Below are 20,957 nucleotides of genomic sequence, written 5' to 3'. Positions count from 1 at the left end.
GTACCACCCAAGTTGGGTGTCATGGCCGAGTGGTTGAGAGTATCGAATTCTAGCTCTTGTGGTTAAGTCATTGGGTTCGAATCCAAGTCATGGCACTTCTGTCCTTGGGCAAGATGCTTTACTTTAAAGGCAGTGGACACTATTGGTAATTGTCAAAGACTAGCCTTCACAGTTGGTGTATCTCAACATAAACATAAAATAACAAACCTGTGAAAATTTGAGCTCAATCGGTCATCGAACTTGCGAGATAATGATGAAAGAAAAAACACCCCTGTCACACGAAGTTGTGTGCGTTTAGATGGTTGATTTAGAGACCTCAAGTTCTAAATCTGAGGTCTCGAAATCAAATTCGTGGAAAATTACTTCTTTCTCGGAAACTATGGCACTTCAGAGGGAGCCGTTTCTCACAAGGTTTATTACCATCAGCCTCTCCCATTTACTCGTCACCAAGAAAGGTTTTATGCTAATAATTATTTTGAGTAATTACCAATAGTGTCCACTGCCTTTAACTGCTTCTCTTCATCCCTAGGGGTAAGAACGGGTACCTGCGATGGTAGAGGTTGAATTTGTGTATGAAAAAGTCTTTGGAGCACTACTGTTGCCCAGGTTGTATACTCCCCAGGGAGCTGAGAAATATTAATGGAATGTTTATTGGCTCAATGACCAAGGCAAGAATGTCCACGACAAGCCATGCAAACTTAAAATCTCACTTAATTTTTTGTTTTTTGCGATCAGGAGAATGCTGACCAGCAGTGGATGTTCTCCTGCTACGCAATGTGGATGACGTTCCTCCAGGATGACCTACGGGTACCTCCACCTTTCAACCTCCTACCCACGCCCAGTGCCTTCCGGCGAATCTTTGATCTGTTCTCGAAGCGGGGTCGCTGGGCTGAGGTTGCTGTTGAGGAGATGAAGCCGATTTACGATGATAAGTGGCTACGGACGGAAGGAGTACGACTATTTGTAAGTTTGTTTTAAAGTTTTAAAAAGGCACTGGTCACTAATTGGTAATTGTCGACGACCAGTATTCTCACTTAATGGTGTATCTCAACATATATAGGCACAAAATAACAAACCTGTAAAAATTTGAGCACAATTGGTCGTCAAAGTTGCAAGATAATAATGGAAAAAAAAACACCCTTGTCACACGAAGTTGTGTGCTTTGCTTGATTTCGGGACCTCAAAATCTAATTTGGAAAATTACTTCTTTCTTGAAAACTTTGTTACTTCAGAGGGAGCCTTTTCTCACAATGTTTTATACTATCAACAGCTCTCCATTGCTAGTTACCATCCAAGGTTTTTATGCTCCTAATTATTTTGAGTAATTACCAATAGTGTCTACTGCCTTTAATTGCAGTGGTGGTAGGGGTAAATCATTTGATTTTGGTTTTTACTCTTCACAAATGCTTGTGATAATGAAACATTTCAAATCATCCAAATGATAGAAACTGTATTGAAACCACAACCCCGGCATTCTAGAGTAGAATAGGATTCCAACTGCCTCTAGCTACCGGGCTAGTCTAGTTGGTAAGACACTGCTCTAGAATTGCAAAGGTCGTGGGGCCGAATCCCACCCGAGTAATATGCCTGTGATATTTTTTCACAGGACTCAAACTAATATTCTTTATCCCGGATGCAAATTTACCATCTACACACGTATTGAGTGGCACGGTTGGCTTGTGCATAAAGTGCTCGCCTCTCACCAAGGTGACCTCGGTTCGATTCCCGGTCGGGGCCATATGTGAGTTGAGTTGTGCGTTGGTTCTCTGCTGTGCCGATTAATAATAAAAATAACGACAATCGTTTTTTATATACTTACTTGTACTTGTACGTATACTTGGTATACCATGTATACTTGGTTGGTTAGTTCTTTTTCGCTGTTGGGCAGAACTCTCATTTGTCTCTTGAATGTAGCCACATTTGGTGCAGAAATTAGTGACTCTGGCAAACTGTTGCCAACTCTTACCACTCTATTTGAGAAGAAGTGGCCTGCCAATTTTGATTTAGTACTTCTGACGAAAAAAATCTTTGAATATCCTCTTAGTTCTTTGTGGAGGAGGGAGTAAAACTTGTCAGCCGGTGTCTTTTATAACCCATTAACATTTATAGGTTTCAATCAGGTCTGTGTTTGTCCTCCTCTCTTGCAAAGATTCCAACTTAACATCTTCGTTTGCACAGGCGTAGGCATCTTTTCTGCACCTTTTCTAGTTATTTCATAACTTTTGGCTAATGGGCTCCAGGCAGACGAAGCATACTCTAGAGCCGGATGGATGAGGGACTTAATATAAGATGGTGACTTTTTCCTCGTCAAATCCGGAGAAGCATCTTCTGACCATGGCAATCTTCTGTCAAGCCTTTTTCACAATGTCTTGGATGTGCCTTGACAGAAGATTGCCATGGTGTTACAAGCTTTGATACCCAAGTCTTTCTGTTCCTCAACCTCTTGTAGATAGACTCCATTCAATGAGTAATGGTATTGGTAGTCGAGGGATTGCTTGATGCGAAGAACAACACATTTCTCTGCGTAAAATTCAAGCAGCCATAATTTGGACTATTCAGCAAGAGAATTTAAGTCATTCTGCAAGGTGTCACAATCTGTAATGTCATTTATTTTACTGTAGACTTAAGTATCGTCGGCAAACATATTTGCGGTGGTGGATACATAATCGGGAATGTCATTCACATAGAGCAAGATAGGTCCTAGGATGGATCCTTGTGGAACTCTGATTGTTACAGGTTTCCAGTTGGAGACTCCATTTCTGAGTACAACTCTCTGTCTACGGCGGCTCAGGAAACCTTCAATATAGGCTGAAGCATGTCGTCTTATACCAAGATGATGAAGCTTGTACAGTAGATGCTTGTGGGGCACTGTGTCAAAGACCTTTCGAAAATCAAAGTAGATTACGTCAACACCAGGTTTTTTTTGTCGTGTGCTACAGTCCAGTCACAGAGGCATTAAAGAAGCTGCGTCACACAGGAGCATATTTTTCTGGAAGCCTTGTTGCTCACAGGAGATACTATCATCAACAATGAATTCCATATGTTGGTCATACACAATCTTCTCCAAAATCTTCACCACCTGACTTGTGAGTGATACTGGCCTGTAGTTGTTGGGACTAAGTCTTGAGCCTTTCTTGAAGAGTGGTGTAATGTTCGCATCCCTTCAATCTTGTGGAACTACGCCGGAAGTCCATCTGGTCCACAAGCTTTATTCAGGTGAAGCTTCTGTAACTCTTCACATAGTCTGAAATAAAGGAGATGTCATACATACAAGTTGGCAGTGGTGTCCATCTGGTCCTCAAGCTTTACTTATATGAAGCTTCTGTAACTTTTCACATAGTCTGAAATAAAGGAGATGTCATACATACAAGTTGGCAGTGGTGTCCATCTGGTCCTCAAGCTTTACTTATGTGAAGCTTCTGTAACTCTTTACATAGTCTGAAATAAAGGAGATGTCATACATACAAGTTGGCAGTGGTGTCCATCTGGTCCTCAAGCTTTACTTATGTGAAGCTTCTGTAACTTTTCACATAGTCTGAAATAAAGGAGATGTCATACATACAAGTTGGCAGTGGTGTCCATCTGGTCCTCAAGCTTTATTCAGGTGAAGCTTCTGTAACTTTTCACGTAGTCTGAAATAAAGGAGATGTCATACAAGTTGGCATTGCTGTCCATTCGGTCCACAAGCTTTATTCAGGTGAAGCTTCTGTAACTTTTCACGTAGTCTGAAATAAAGGAGATGTCATACAAGTTGGCATTGCTGTCCATTCGGTCCACAAGCTTTATCCAGGTGAAGCTTCTGTAACTTTTCACATAGTCTGAAACAAAGGAGATGTCATACAAGTATTTAGAAAAAAAATAGACACAAATTTATAGAATCGATGTACCCCCATTATCAATTCAATTATTTAAAATAAGTGAAATTAAGTGGAATTAAGTGAAATAAAAATAATAATATAATGCAAAGGATACGGAGCAAACCAATATGAAACATTTACAGAAGACAGAAAGGCTTGTTTTAAAATGCAAGACAAATAAAAAAATTTTAAAAAATGACAGTCAAAATAAAAGCAGTAAGCACAAAAAAAATGAACAATTGAACTCAGGGTGGGTTGGACTAAAATAATAGCATGATAATAAAACTAAAAAGGAGGTGGTAAAATAACAACAATTAGGACGGAGTTTTAATGGTCTGGGTTTACCGTCTGAATTTCTTCTTCCTAGTCAATGCACCGCCTTTGGTACAATGTCAGTTCCCCCTATACTTTTGAATAATTTGTTGCATGCATCCAAATCATTCATATCTGTACTGAGAACAGAGTCAATTATCTGGTCATCATCACTTCTTGTATTGGCTACATCATGCTCAGGTTAAACCCTCTGATAACAGCATTTTTCTTACGCTTTGCTATCTCCTCAGGCTCTTTCTGCATCAGGTCTATTCTATTTGTCAGTTTAGCAATATCACTGTTGAGTCCACCTAACATCTTTGTGGCTGCAACTTCGACATTCAGATCATCAACAACAGCTTTGTCAGCTTTACTATCCAAACTTACCTGTTTACTCATTAATTTTTGTAAAGCGCTTCGGGACTGTTGTGTGAAGCGGTATATAAGTCACACGATCCAAAACCTGTGACCATATGTCACCAATTTTCTCGGACTTACACTGGCTTTCGGTTAGACAGCGGATTGTGTACAAAACCCTCCTTCTGACATATACCTGTATCCATGGCAACGCACCTACTTATTTGTCAGAACTTATTCACAAATACCAGCCTTCAAGAAATCTCCGTTCCCAATCACAATCTCTACTTGCCTGTTCATCGGCCTCAACTAAGTTTACGACCAACGTGCATTTTCCACGTCTTCTCTTAGTCTTTGGAGCAAACTCCCCCTTAACATCAAAGACGCACAAACTCTGGATTTATTCAAACGCCTTCTCAAAACTCACTTGTTAAAGTCTATCTAATTTTGACTTTGTACAGCGCATTGGGACTCCGTGTGTAATGCGCATTATAAAAACGGTTTATTATTATTATTATTATTATTATTATTATTATTATTATTTAATTTTATCACAGTATGCAAAAGAAAGATCTCATTTTCCTTTGTGCTGGTAACTCCTCGAGTCGGGCTACGTCCCGTAGCCTTAGATCTCAAGGGTCTTTCTCAGGATCCTCGCTGTTCCCAAAAGCGCTGCCTTCTGTAACAAATCTACCCTCACATTTGTCCCTATTTCATCTAGATGTTTCCCCAGTGCTTTGGGAATGGTGCCAAGTGCTCCAACCACCACGGGGACTACTTTTACCTTTACCTGCCAAATCTTACGAAGTTCCCTTGCCAGGTCCTGGTACTTCTCGATCTTTTCCATCTCCTTCGAAGCTACCCTTATATCACCTGGCACAGCTATGTCAATGAGATGACACATCTTCTTCGTCTTATCTAATAGCACAACATCCGGACGCATATGTTGTATAACATGATCGGTCTGAATGTTAAAGTCCCATAGGATCTTGACCTGGTCGGTCTCTACAACTTTCTCCGGAACATGGTCGTACCATTTCGCAAGCACTTTGACACCATACTTCTTACACGGATCCCAGTGAATCACCTTGGCCAGCTTGTCATGTCTTCCTTTGTACTCCGTCTGGGCCATCTTACTGCATTCGCTAACAATATGAAATACAGTCTCCTCTGCTTTATTGCACATTCTACACATAGGAGAGACGTTTGCTTTCTCTATCCTTGCCTTCATTACATTTGTCCTTAGAGACTGGTCTTGCGCCGCAGTAATCAAGCCCTCTGTTTCCTTCTTTAGTTCTCCACTCTTTAACCAATTCCATGACTTGCTGCTGGCCACTTCCTCAGTACACCTCAAGAACCGGCCATGAAGTGGTTTGTTCCTCCAATCTTGATGTCTTTCCTCCTTCCTTTCCCTCTTGTACTCCTTCGGCCCAACTTCGTCTGCCCTCGTGTGCCTTTGTGCAACTTTCAACAAGCTTTCCTCGGTCCTCCTGACATGACAATGCAAGCTTCTGCGTTCGATGTTAACACTGTCCGCCACGCTAAGCAACCCCCTTCCGCCCTCTGACCTCGGAAGATAGAGTCTACTAACATTTGACCGCGGGTGTAGCATGCCATGCATGGTCATTAGTTTTCTTGTCCTCCTGTCAGTGACATCTAGACCTTCCTTAGTCCACTCGACAATACCCGCACTGTACCTCATCAAAGACACGGCCCATGTGTTAATCGCCTTAATCATGTTCCCCCCGTTTAGTTTAGACTCCAAACATTTCTTTACACGCCTGATGTATTCTGCCTTCAGCCTTACCTTTGATTCCTTGTGAAGGACATGGTCCGATTCAAGTACACCAAGATACCAATAACTCTCCTCCTCACCCAAAGCCCTCAACTGTGCACCATCTGGCAGAGCAATGCCATCGGAATGTACCCTCTTCCCCCTCTTCATGGTCATTGAAGCACATTTCTCCAGACCGAACTGCATCCCAATGTCATCACTGAAAATCCTGACGGTCTGCACCAAAGAGTCGATCTCGGCCTCATTCTTCGCAAACAACTTCAAATCATCCATAAAAAGCAGATGGTTGATCTTACATCCGTCCTTCTTCATTACATAACCTGCACTCACCTTCCTTAGAATCATCGACAGGGGCATCAGTGCAAGAACAAACAGCACAAAGACAGAGAGTCACCTTGGAAAATACCTCTTCTTATGCATACCTTGCCCAGATTATCATCGTTGGCTGTCAGATTTGTTCGCTACGTCTTCATGCTCTCACCTAAAAGACGTTTTACTGCATCAGCCACTCCAACCATATCCAGACATTCCATTATCCATGTGTGCGATACCACGTCATACGCCTTCTTGTATTATTATTATTATTATTATTATTATTATTATTATTATTATTATTATTATTATTATTATTATTATTATTATTATTATTATTATTATTATTATTATTATTATTATTATTATTATTATTATTATTATTATTATTATTATTATTATTATTATTATTATTATTATTATTATTATTATTATTATTATTATTATTATTATTATTATTATTATTATTATTATTATTATTATTATTGTCGTCAATCTATTTACAATTGATGTTTTCTCGTTTACAGCGAGTCATCGGTCGGCTTCTTGAGCGGTATGTGGCCGAGAAGACTGCCGATGAGTGTAGCACCACGGCCGAGGTTTCCAAAGCTGACCTCCGAAACTTGAAGAATGATCTCATTGCACTAAGGTAATAATAATATTAAACTATTCTTATACAGCGCATATCACAGTGAGATCCCTATGCGACGGCTGTCAGTATTTCCTACAAGTTTTATTATATCAAAGTCTTATAGTGCACGTATTTACCAATTACGGTACTTAAGGCGCTGAGTGTCCACAAACTTTCAGAGAGATAGGTTATACCCTAATCTGTGAAAGTTTGAGCTCAATTGGTCGGGCGATAATAATGGAAGAAGCAGATGCTTGATTTCAAGACCTCAAATTCTAAATCTGAGGTCTCGAAATCAATTCCGTGGAAAATTACTTCTTTCTCGAAAAATACGTCCCTTCAGAGGGAGCCGTTTCTCACAATGTTTTATACCATCAACCTCTCCCCATTACACGTTACCAAGTCGGGTTTTATGCAAAAAGATATTTTGAGCTATTAATTACCAATAGTGTCCACTGCCTTTAACATGGTGCTAAATCAATCACAAGATATGTGTGTACATGTATATGTATAGCTACATGTTGAAGTATGAGACCTATTCCTTTATGTAGCACCATATCATGTCACTTGGTTCTTTTACGTGCATTCAAATGTTATATAATAATATCAAAGTCTTATATAGCGCACGTACATATCTACCAAACAAGGTACTCAAGGCGTATAGTACATTTATACAAACTTTCAGAAAGATAGGTTATTGCAGTGATAAATTACGAGACCCAAATAATGTAGCACCTTATAAGGATTTACAAGGTGCTACGACGCATACAGCAGCCATACCCGGGAACGCGGGGGCGAACCCCTTCTCTTTTCCATAAGTACACTGGGTTCTTTTGTGGAAGTGTCGTGGCCGAGCGGTTAAGAGCTCCGAATTCAAACTCTGGTGTTTCTGATCAGCAGAGTGTGGGTTCGAATCCCCAGCCGTGACACTTGTGTCCTTAAGCAAGACACTTAACCATTGCTTCGTCCTTCGGATGGGACGTAAAGCCGTTGGTCCCATGTGTTGTGTAAACGCATGTAAAAGAACCCAGTGCACTTATCGAAAAGAGAAGGGGTTCGCCCCGGTGTTCCTGGCTGGATTGGCAGCATATTGCGCCATAGCACCTTGTAAACCATTACATGGTGCTTAAGGATTAGGTCTTATATCTCATAATTCGGCCCACTCCTTGCAGTAATAATACCTGGCGCTTTGTATCCTTTGGCAAAATGCGCGTTATAAATATGGTTATTATTATTATTATTATTATTATTATTCTTTTACATGCTTCACGACTGGGACTCAAACCCACATTCTGCTGATCAGAAACACCAGAGTTTGAATTTGGTGCTCTTACCGCTCTGCCACGACACTTCCACGGCTTTAGGTCCCAAGTGTAAGACACTTTCAAACTCTAATTGCTTCTTTCCACCCAGGAGTAAATGTGTACCTCTGAGGGCAGAGATGGTTCTTGTGATTGGTTTAGCTTAGTTGCGCATAATATTTGTTGCACAGGCTGTAATACTCCTCAGGGAGCTGAGACGGTTTATGGAATGAGGAAAATGGCTCAGTGACCAGGGGTAATGATGTTGGAAGCCCTTCGAGTTTGAAAAGCACGATATAAAACCCTTTTATTGTTACTATTAATATTTTCATTAAACCCTTTTTTTCAGATATGAAATCTTTCTGAAGCTGTGCCAAGTCCACGACCAACTGGTGAGCACGTCCAACGACTGGATCGTCATCAACAAGCAATCGGACATCGTACCGGCATCTCAGATAGAGCTGACATCATCAGCTCAGATCTCTTTCACAACTTGGCGAACACACTGGACTTCCAGTCCTCCCTGGCGCAGACAGTTGCCAAGCTCCCCCCTCCCCAGTTGGCTCCACCTTCACCCCCTCCCGACGCTCCAGCACCACCTGACCTTCCGGCGCCACCTGACCTTCCGGCACCACCTGACCTTCCGGCACCACCTGACCTTCCGGCACCACCTGACCTTCCGGCACCACCTGACCTTCCGGCACCACCTGACCTTCCAGCACCACCTGACCTTCCGGCACCACCTGACCTTCCGGCACCACCTGACCTTCCGGCACCACCTGACCTTCCGGCACCACCTGACCTTCCGGCACCACCTGACCTTCCGGCACCACCTGACCTTCCAGCACCACCTGACCTTCCAGCACCACCTGACCTTCCAGCACCACCTGACCTTCCAGCACCGCCTGACCTTCCGGCACCACCTGACCTTCCGGCACCACCTGACCTTCCGGCACCACCTGACCTTCCGGCACCACCAGTGGCTGAGCAGACTCAAGAACCAAAAGCATCAACGATGGCGGTTGCCTCTGCGACAAGCTCTCCTGGTCCAAGTCGGCCGGTTTCTCCTACACCTCCAGTATTTGAAAAAGGGGTGAAGAAGTTCGTCGTTAAGCTCGTTAAACAGTTTGAAACTGGGCAGATCAGTACGAGAAATACAGTGACCCGAAGAACATCGTTACCGGTGCATTCCTTAGAAATGTTTTACTGAGGACAATTGTTGTTGCTCTGGTCTTTGCCTGTGTTTCTGCAACCTCCAGTATTTGAAAAAAGAGCGAGGAAGAGCTGTGTAGGCTTGTTTTTGAAACCTGGCAGACCCACACAAGAAATACAGTGAACTAAAGAACATTGTTATCGGTGCACTCCTTAGAAGTGTTTTACTGAGCTCTGTCAAAAAGGACAATTCTTGTTGCCCTGATCTTGGCCTTGGTGTCTCTGCAACCTCCAGTATTTGAAAAAGAAATGAGGAAGATCGTTGTTAAGCTCGTTTAACAGTTTGAAACTGGCAGATCAGCAAAAGAAATACAGCGAACCGACGAACATCGTTACCGGTGCACTCCTTAGAAATGCACCTGCACAAGTCCACGTTTATGGCGCAAGTTGCTCCTTAAACGCTGCAAAAGTTTTGTGAAATTGGCTGCTGGTCTTGGCCTTGGTGTCTCTACCACCTCCAGTATTTAAAAAAAGGTGCATGGAAGATCGTTGTTTAGTTCGTTAAACAGTTTGAAACTGGGTAGATCAGCACAAGCAATATATTTATTGTCATCTAGTTACTGAATCACCATTGTTGATTTGTGCAATTCAAAATTATGAATGTTAAAATGTACGAGAGAGATTGGCTATCGCCATCTCGGATTAAGTTGAGTGCACACATTTTAGTCGACTTCTGGCGAGCAAAATACATGCGTAGTGCACACTCTCTCGAACGACTCGTTTTGAAGCCTTGTCAACCATCGGTACCACGGTATTGCCTTGCGAGTGATCACTATAGTGTCACTGGTTGCCCTCTGCGCTTCGCACATGTTAGAATGAAGCAGGCTATTGGGACCAGTGAATAAACCTGCCGTCGATTTCACCAAACTCTTGATAACTTAGTGAGGACTTAGGACCAGTCCCAACCCTGTGCTGTAGCATGCAGACCTTAAGATTAATCCTAAGTTAGGACAAGTTACTCGGGATAGGATTAATCTTAGCGTTTCGTGAAATCGGCTGCAGGGCCCTGAGGCTGGTTCAAAATGGTCGACCACAATAGTCCACCAATGGTCGACCACAATAGTCCTAAGCCTGGATTCGAGTAAAAATAGTAAACCTTTATTCATAAATACCTCAGACAGGTTCGCCATTCCTATTGGTGGAAAGCGCGTCACACTGGGGTGTTTAAACGGTTGATAATGACCAGCTGGAGCTCTGTTTATTGTTTGTTTTTGGATACTACATGCTAGTCTTGGTGCAAGGGGAGATGTTTCTCGGAGCTGTTGGTGAGTTAGCTGCGCTGTGTGTGAAAGGAAAACGAGAAACGTCTTGCACCAAGACTATTTATGCGCATGATTGCATTTTTGAAAATTGTCTCAGGCACAAAAATGCAACCCACGTATCAAGGACGTTGGAAAACGGACAAGTTTTACAGAGTTTCTTACTTTATTATGCCTTTTAACCAAGGCATTTATGAATAGGAATAAAAGAGAAGTAACTCGTTCTTAAACGGCCGTTTAAATTCTTGCAGGATCATGGACGTGTAATAAAGGCCTGAGCCGAAGGCGAGGGCCTTTATCACACGACCACGACCCTGCCAGTTTTAAAGAACTTGTCGCTACCTTTTATTCTCTTTGTTAAACCATGGTGCACACTTGAACTTGCTCTTGGTTTTTACACTGTCTTCAGGGAGTTTGTGAATTCCCAGGAAGGGATATTTTTTAAACAAAAAATTTACCAAACAGTTCATCTTCTCAACTCTTAATGATTATCAATAACTTGATTATCAAAACAAATTATCTCACATTTCAATATTTATTATTATGATGTTGTTTTTAGTTTGTTGTGAGAATTATATTTTTATTTGTAAAGTTGAACATAGTGAACATTTTGTATTATATGTAGATCGGATGTATATTTAAATCAATTGTAAAAATGTTTGATTGTAAAATAGTACCTGTATATTAAAGCAATTGGACACTTTCGGTACAGAGTAAAAATTAAAAGTTCACAGATTTACAAATAACTTACAGGGTATACAGAAGGTAATGGTGAAAGACTTCTCTTGAAATAATATTCCATGAAATGCTTTACTTTTTGAGAAAACATTAAAACAATATCAATTCTCGATATCGAGAATTACGGATTATTTTAAACACATGTCATGACACGGCGAAACGTGCGGACACAACGATGGGTTTTTCCGTTATTTTCTTCCGATGACCGATTGAGCCTAAATTTTCACAGGTTTGTTATTTTATACCCAAGTTGTGATACACGAAGTGTGGGCCTTTGGACAGTACTGTTTACCGTAAGTGTCCAATGGCTTTAATTCAAATGATCTGTTCATACTTATTATCACTTAAAGACAGTGGACACTATTGGTAATTGTCAAAGACTAGCCTTCACAGTTGGTGTATCTCAACATATGTATAAAATAACAAACCTGTGAAAATTTGAGCTCAATTGGTCATCGAACTTGCGAGATACTAATGAAAGAAAAACAATCCTTTTCACACGAAGTTGTGTGTGTTTAGATGGTTGATTTTGAGACCTCAAGTTCTAAATGTGAGGTCTCAAAATCAAATTCGTGGAAAATTACTTATTTCTCAAAAACTATGGCACTTCAGACGCAGCCGTTTCTCACAATGTTTTATACCATCAACCTCTCCCCATCACCAAGAAAGGTTTTATGCTAATATTTATTTTGAGTAATTACCAATAGTGTCCACTGCCTTTAATTCAAAAGATCTGTTCATACTTATTATCACTTAATACATTTTTATTAATAATTGATTGGTAGAAGTTTGAAGAGCGGCCTAATCTTATGAAGCTGCTCAGGCAGAAAATAGTGCTTGAAACTTTTAAGAATGTTGGTAAATAAGTCAAAGACCAGGGCCAATTTCATTGAGCTGCTTAAGCAAAAAATTTGCTTAAGCGCGAAAAAAGCTTGCTTATTTTACACAAGTTACTGGCCGAAATTTCGTTCCATATACATTGCTTATTGCCTGGTATTTAGCTGCTGTTTACTTAGCATAACAATTGAGTGGAGTCTTGGCCTGTAATCTGGTTTTACTAAGCAAGGAATTTTTTGCTTTACCAAATATTTTTGCTTAAGCAGGTCTATGAAATTGGGCCCCGGGCAAATTTTCCTGTTTAAAAAAAAAAAGAATATTTTTCTGAAGGGTTGGTTCTGGTATGAACTTTAGAATCAGTGAGCTTTCAGATGGTATCAAATAGTATTTGATTAAAATGCTGGACAGCATTTTAATCAAATGTTTGTACACAATATTTTTTGGGGGGTTCAAACAATATTGACAAAATTACAAGGGGTTTATTTAGTCCAGCATTTGGGTGAAACTTGGGTTAACAAAATTATGAAAATAGTCTGGTCAGCATTTACACAAGTTTGAGTCAAAATCACAATGAAAACAGAGCAATAGCAGCCTTAAATACACTGGACACTATTGGTAATTGTCAAAGACCAGTCTTCTCACTTGGTGTATCTTAACATAATTATGCACAAAATAACAAACCTGTGAAAATTTGAACTCAATCGGTTGTCGAAGTTGCGAGATAATAATTAAATAAATTTAAAAAAAACCGTTGTCACACGAAGTTGTGTGCGTTCAGATGCTTGATTTCGAGACCTCAAATTCTAAACCTGAGGTCTCGAAATTAAATTCGTGGAAACTTACTCATATCTCGAAAACTACGTCACTTCAGAGGGAGCCGTTTCTCAGAATATTTTGTACTACCAACCTCTCCCTATTACTCGAAAGGTTTTATGCTAATAATTAATTTGACTACTTACCAATAGTGTTTACTGCCTTTGAGTGTTGACATAAAAAAGTACATGATCCTAGTTCTAATCTAAGTTTATTCCAATTGCATTTATTGGGTTTTTCACTCATTAAATTTGAAGGGTGAATTCACCTGAAAAGCTAAAAGGGTTAAAAATGTTACTTGTCTGTTTGTTTGCATTTGAATTTGACTTTTCAATCATAATTTATATATAAATTTTATTATTAAAGATGCTATGCCAGATTTTTGGCCGATTTGACCCAGAAAATTTAATTTAAAATTAAATAGGTATTTTGATGGGAGTCGAGAAAGTTACAAGCTTTCATTTGAGCCATTGCTCGAAAAAGTCCGCCAATTATTAGTAGCAGTGAAATTAAGTGCTCAAAATTAGTTTTTGTCGGGATCCCGACAATATATCACATGACCAATTCTTATGTGTTTTATAAGAAACGTTTTAAATTTTTGTCATGGTTCCTGACCATTAAAAGTAAAAGTTAAACTTTTTTTCGTTAGAGCGGGTGATGCTCTTTAAAATACCATAATACCATAGAATCAGTAAGCTTTCAGATGGAAATATTTCTCTGGAAGATTGGTACTGGTATGAACTTTAGAATCAGTGAGCTTTCAGATGAAAATATTTCTCTGGAGGATTGGTACTGGTATGAACTTTAGAATCAGTGAGCTTTCAGATGGAAATATTTCTCTAGAGGATTGGTACTGGTATGAACTTTAGAATCAGTGATCTTTCAGATGCAAATATTTCTCTAGAGGATTGGTACTGGTATGAACTTTAGAATCAGTGAGTTTTCAGATAGAAATATTTCTCTGGAGGATTAGTACCGGTATGAACTTTAGAATCAGTGAGCTTTCAGATGAAAATATATCTCTGGAGGATTGGTACTGGTATGAACTTTAGAATCAGTGAGCTTTCAGATGAAAATATTTCTCTGGAGGATTGGTACTGGTATGAACTTTAGAATCAGTGAGCTTTCAGATGCAAATATTTCTCTAGAGGATTGGTACTGGTATGAACTTTAGAATCAGTGAGTTTTCAGATAGAAATATTTCTCTGGAGGATTAGTACCGGTATGAACTTTAGAATCAGTGAGCTTTCAGATAGAAATATTTCTCTGGAGGATTAGTACTGGTATGAACTTTAGAATCAGTGAGTTTTCAGATGGAAATATTTCTCTGGAGGATTGGTACTGGTATGAACTTTAGAATCAGTGAGCTTTCAGATGGAAATATTTCTCTGGAGGATTGGTACTGGTATGAACTTTAGAATCAGTGAGCTTTCAGATGGAAATATTTCTCTAGAGGATTGGTACTGGTATGAACTTTAGAATCAGTGAGCTTTCAGATGGAAATATTTCTCTGGAGGATTGGTACTGGTATGAATTTTATATTCAGTGAGCTTTTAGATGGAAATATTTCTCTGGAGGATTGGTACTGGTATGAACTTTAGAATCAGTGAGCTTTTAGATGGAAATATTTCTCTGGAGGATTGGTACTGGTATGAACTTTATATTCAGTGAGCTTTCCATTCGGGAATTTTCCCCTTTTAAACACCTATCCAGGGTTTTTTTCTAAGCAAAACTACATGGAACTTCTTATTGAGAGTTTGTAGTGTTGTGTATTTATATGTTGCTACAGTGTTTCCATGGAAATTGATCATTTGTAGAGTATTAGAAGTGCAAATGGTTTTACTCAATTTTTGTCGAAGGATTTTAATAAATGTTCGGTCAAAAAATGCAAGGGGTGTCAAAATATTTAAAGGGGTGAGTCCAGAATTTTAATCAAATGTTTGTCAACAAAACAAAAATTATCTTACTACTAAAGGGGAAAAGAAATGTACAAATATTTGATTAAAATGCTGGACAGCATTTTAATCAAATGTTTGTACACAATATATTTTTGGGGGTTCAAATAATATTGACAAAATTACAAGGGGTTTATTTAGTCCAGCATTTGGGTGAAACTTGGGTTAACAAAATTATGAAAATAGTCTGGTCAGCATTTACACAAGTTTGAGTCAAAATCACAATGAAAACAGAGCAATAGCAGCCTTAAAGACACTGAACACTATTGGTAATTGTCAAAGACCAGTCTTCTCACGTGGTGTATCTTAACATAATTATGCACAAAATAACAAACCTGTGAAAATTTGAACTCAATCGGTTGTCGAAGTTGCGAGATAATAATTAAATAAATTTAAAAAAAACCGTTGTCACACGAAGTTGTGTGCGTTCAGATGCTTGATTTCGAGACCTCAAATTCTAAACCTGAGGTCTCGAAATTAAATTCGTGGAAACTTACTCATATCTCGAAAACTACGTCACTTCAGAGGGAGCCGTTTCTCACAATATTTTGTACTACCAACCTCTCCCTATTACTCGAAAGGTTTTATGCTAATAATTAATTTGACTACTTACCAATAGTGTTTACTGCCTTTGAGTGTTGACATAAAAAAGTACATGATCCTAGTTCTAATCTAAGTTTATAACAATTGCATTTATTTGGTTTTTCACTCATTAAATTTGAAGGGTGAATTCACCTGAAAAGCTAAAAGGGTTAAAAATGTTACTTGTCTGTTTGTTTGCATTTGAATTTGACTTTTCAATCATAATTTATATATAAATTTTATTATTAAAGATGCTATGCCAGATTTTTGGCCGATTTGACCCAGAAAATTTAATTTAAAATTAAATAGGTATTTTGATGGGAGTCGAGAAAGTTACAAGCTTTCATTTGAGCCATTGCTCGAAAAAGTCCGCCAATTATTAGTAGCAGTGAAATTAAGTGCTCAAAATTAGTTTTTGTCGGGATCCCGACAATATATCACATGACCAATTCTTATGTGTTTTATAAGAAACGTTTTAAATTTTTGTCATGGTTCCTGACCATTAAAAGTAAAAGTTAAACTTTTTTTCGTTAGAGCGGGTGATGCTCTTTAAAATACCATATAAAAAAATACTAAACTTCCCTCAAAACTTCTTGCCTTTGGTATCACCGTTACCATTATAGGGTGCGTTCGTTTAGCTTCCCCGGGTCGACCCCGGTGTGTGCCGTTTTATTTTTCCAGGACGAACGTTTGCAGATAATTACCCACGTTCGTCCTGGAAAAAAAACCACCACACACCGGAGTCGACCCAGGGAAGCTAAACGAACGCACCCTATGGCTTGTCCCAGGGACGTTTGTGATATGCAAATTACTCACGTGGTGTGCTCGCGCTCTACCTTTCACCCTTTTGCAAGACAAAATGGCTGAAGGCTCAAGAATTTTGTATCCGATGTTTTTCCACATTTTGCACGTAATTAAGTCGACACAATAACTACAAGAGAGAGGTGAGTAGAGTTTGCTTTATAGCATTCGTAGAATACTCCTTTTGTTTCATTATGAGTTTCTGAAACGGTAAAAATGAGGCAAACATAAAATATACCTTGCCGTTCGACATGGCGGCAGTTTCGAGTCTACACATGAGGCCGACATGCTACGTGACACTATTGGTAATTTACTCAGAATAATTATTAGCATAAAACCTTACTTGGTAACGAGTAATGGGGAGAGGTTGATAGTATAAAACATTGTGAGAAACAGCTCCCTCTGAAGTGCCATAGTTTTCGAGAAAGAAGTAATTTTCCACGAATTTGATTTCGAGACCTCAGATTTAGAAGTTGAGGTCTCGAAATCAAGCATCTAAACGGACACAACTTCGTGTGACAAGGGTTGTTTTTTCTTTCATTATTATCTCGCAACTTCGATGACCGATTGAGCTCAAATTTTCACAGGTTTGTTATATTATGCATATGTTGAGACACACCAACTGTGAAGGCTGGTCTTTGACAATTACCAATAGTGTCCACTGCCTTTAATAGGACATGTAGGCCCATATGGAGGAATAAGTTATTCCTCTATGGTAGGCCTGTATAGGAAAGGGATTGCAAAAAGGTTAGAAGCTTGGAAAAACGTCCGTATTACACCACTTGTTAAATTTACTCAAAATAAGGAGATATTACTATGTTTGTAAAAAAATAAGTGAAAAAGTTGTGTGTGTTTTTTCATTTTAGTGTAGGGACATTGGAAAGATCAGGTAAAAGTTAGTTTGTATAAATAGATTTAGCCGGCCTCCTATTAACTTTTGGTTTAACAGCCTTTTATCAGTGATTTTTAACTGTTCCACGCCATGCATAGTAAACATAATGTTCCCCACCAGACCTACGAAGTCTCACGCCTTAGGCTTGAGACTCACGCATTTGGGCTCTGTCTCACGCTCACACGCACAGCAACCATTTTCTCACGCATTGGGGCCAGACCGGGCAAAAATTAAAATTAACTCCAATCCATTGCCAAATTCTAGCGCTTTGCACTACACGTTTTTGTTTCTCCAATTCCTTCAATGCAAGTGTTTAGAGTAAACATTACAGGGCGCACATATTTTTCTTTAAATCGTTTTCTTGTGTGTTGGGAATTAGATTTGACGACATGAAGTACTGTACGTGTGTGGAGACAATTTAAAGGCCCCATGAGCATGCTGTCCTGAAGTAAAACATTTCCCAATGCCTTATACTTTCTATAACCCCTCACTATGTACATGTATGAACACTAATTTACATCCATACTTAAAAATATAATTTTGTTCTTTTTCAGAGTTCGTGGAATCTGAATGTTTCCCTTTCATCAGAAGTGTATGTTGATCATTATGTTGCCTCTCCCTGCATCTTATCAGTCTTTCCAGCCACAACAGCAGTCACTGATGAACAAAGCCGCAACCAATTTTGTAAGGCAACCAAAATGTATGTTTATATTACTAGCTGTAGGGCCATAATAATTTATACCAACACATTTGCCAATATTTCTCTCATTCTGTTTTTTTTTCCAAAAAATAAGACCCACATTATTTATGACTTCTTCTTTTTTTGTGGGGCCTCCGAAGAATCAGTTAAATTTCTATTAAAAACTTTCATTTAGGTCAGCCCTTCTTCCCAATGAAATGTTCATACTTTTCCTCAAGAGCCAGACATCATGCCTGAATTACAGTCTAAGCATTGTCAATTCGATACTAAACTACCCTTGCGGTCATTACCTAATATTGTAAATGAGGTTTTTTTTTAGTTTTGCATCTGATTCTAGTTCACCAAAAGGAACGATTACACTGTATTTCTGTACTTGCGTACTTGCAAACATGGAGTTACTGTTCATGAATAATATGTAATTCTGAAAAAAAATAGCTTTATAATTTTGAATGCATTCTACTTAATAGCAGTACAGTTTATCTGATCGTTCTGATTATCAATTTTGAGTAGTCCAAGGCAAGTAATTACCATGACAACTTTAGAGCACTGATCATGTTGATGTTAAACAACAAAATTGTTGGGAAAACACCCCATGTAAAATGTAGTTTTAGGGAAAGTGCTAATTTTTAATTTTTCACCCCAACAAATTTGAATCTGAGAAAGGCTTCAGGCATACGCCTTTCTCATGCATCTGAAAGCACACAATTTTACGCATGGAATGTGATTTTAGGGAAAGTGGTAATTTGTTCACCCCCAAAAATTTGAATCTGAGAAAGGCTTCAGGCATGAAGCCTTTCTCATGCATCTGAAAGCACACAATTTATGCATTTATTGACCACATCAAGTGAGGAGACTGGTGTTCATTATTTTCTTAAGTTACTTTTTAATTAGTTCATCAACACTAAGAATGGGAATAGTGGATCATCAAAGCTTTTCATAGAACCACAAATTTTCCAAATATCAGGATTCATCAGAAAATAAAAAGCAAACCAGACTAGATTGTTTGTTTGAATTTTCAAGACTTTATTTGAACAAACTTTAAAAGGTTTCCAAAGAAAAGAAAGAAAACAATGACATCAATTAGTGCATCCACACTGTTAGACATTACCCCCACCCACCCCAACCTCAAGAACTTGATTATGACTATGTGTATGTTATGTTTCCTGAATGTTTTAATTAAAACAATTTTTGTTTTGGGGGTGCTTTGGCACTCTTATTGCTTCCTTACTATTCATTTGATAGTTGCTTAAATTGATGGTTCGAAATATGCCAGTTGATGTATACATGTAATTACTTTTTGAAAACCTCATTGACATTATTTCAAAATGTCCTTTTTTGTAATGCCAAGTGCCACAATTCAAAAATTGTATTTGTAAAATCAAATACAGCTTTCAATTCATACTTGTTTTTATTAAAAGTATTAAAAATGTGTTTAAGTTTCAAAATTCAACTTGAACCCCCAAAACCAGGTAACCATTTATCCGAGAAGAAACATCAGCTGGCAAATGACAATCATAGCTAAGAAATATAAATGATCAACCAAGGAAGAAATGTAACCTGTTTTTTCAAAAAGGAGTCCACATGGCTAACAAAAAACTAGTCTCATGAAAACATGAATTAACTGTTTGGTGTCTGCAAACTTGTAAAATAATTTGTTGTGCTTCTTCTTCATCTTACAAGAACTCAGAATATTTACAGAATCAAAGCGTATTTTTTGTTTCTTTTTAAAAAAAAATCAAATTAAATTGGACTCCTTTATGGTTTACAGGTTGCATTTCTTACTTATAAAGAAGGTACAACATTGGTATTCATATACTGCATATAGAGTGCACAAATTTGGACAAAAAAAACATTATCTCAAATTGCAGCGTTTCAAAACAAATTTCTTTATTTATTGTTTAACTCAATACAGTTTTTACATCAAGTGGACATTTAGATGAATGTTTCCTTGCATGCTTACCAAAATTTAAGGTAATGCATGTTCACTAAATTTTTGCATTTAACTTAATTCACAATAGCGTAACTACCAATGTTGTATCTTCTATAAAGGCCGCATCTTATAGCTTGTTCTGTGACTTTATAATCTCAATCTTGGAAAGTAAAAAATGCCTAAGTCCACAAAGGGACACAGAAAGTCAATAACTACTAAGTGTTTTTGTCAAAAAATGACTAAGTCCAAAAAAAGACTAAGTACAAACATTGACTATGGGTTTCTGCTCAAAAAATTACTAAGTACAAGCAAGTGTTTTGGTCAAAAAATGTGAAAGTCCACAAAAAGACTAAGTACAAACATTGACTATGAGTTTCAGCTCAAAAAATTACTAAGTACAAACAATGGCTAGTGATAAGGTCAAAAAATGACTAAGTCCACAAAAGGACACAGAAAGCCAATAATTACCAAGTGTTTTGGTCAAAAAATGTGAAAGTCCACAAAAAGACTAAGTACAAACATTGACTATGGGTTTCTGCTCAAAAAATTACTAAGTACAAACAATGGCTAGTGTTTTGGTCAAAAAATGACTAAGTCCACAATAGGACTCCATTTTATTGTTATTTAAAGTCACAACAAGCTATAAGACGATACCTTTAATAAGGGGCTGAAT

General features: G+C 38.4%; 1 pseudogene; it reads left to right on the top strand.

The window, feature by feature from the left end:
• LOC117301773 overlaps positions 1–9,775 on the top strand; it is a 41,089-nt pseudogene extending 31,314 nt beyond the window's left edge.
• Positions 9,776–20,957: the final 11,182 nt, after the last annotated feature.

This window comes from Asterias rubens, chromosome 17 (genome assembly GCF_902459465.1).
Source record: "Asterias rubens chromosome 17, eAstRub1.3, whole genome shotgun sequence".
Taxonomy (NCBI): domain Eukaryota; kingdom Metazoa; phylum Echinodermata; class Asteroidea; order Forcipulatida; family Asteriidae; genus Asterias; species Asterias rubens.
Note: the sequence above shows the minus strand (reverse complement) of the source record. Positions and strands in the feature narration are given on the sequence as shown.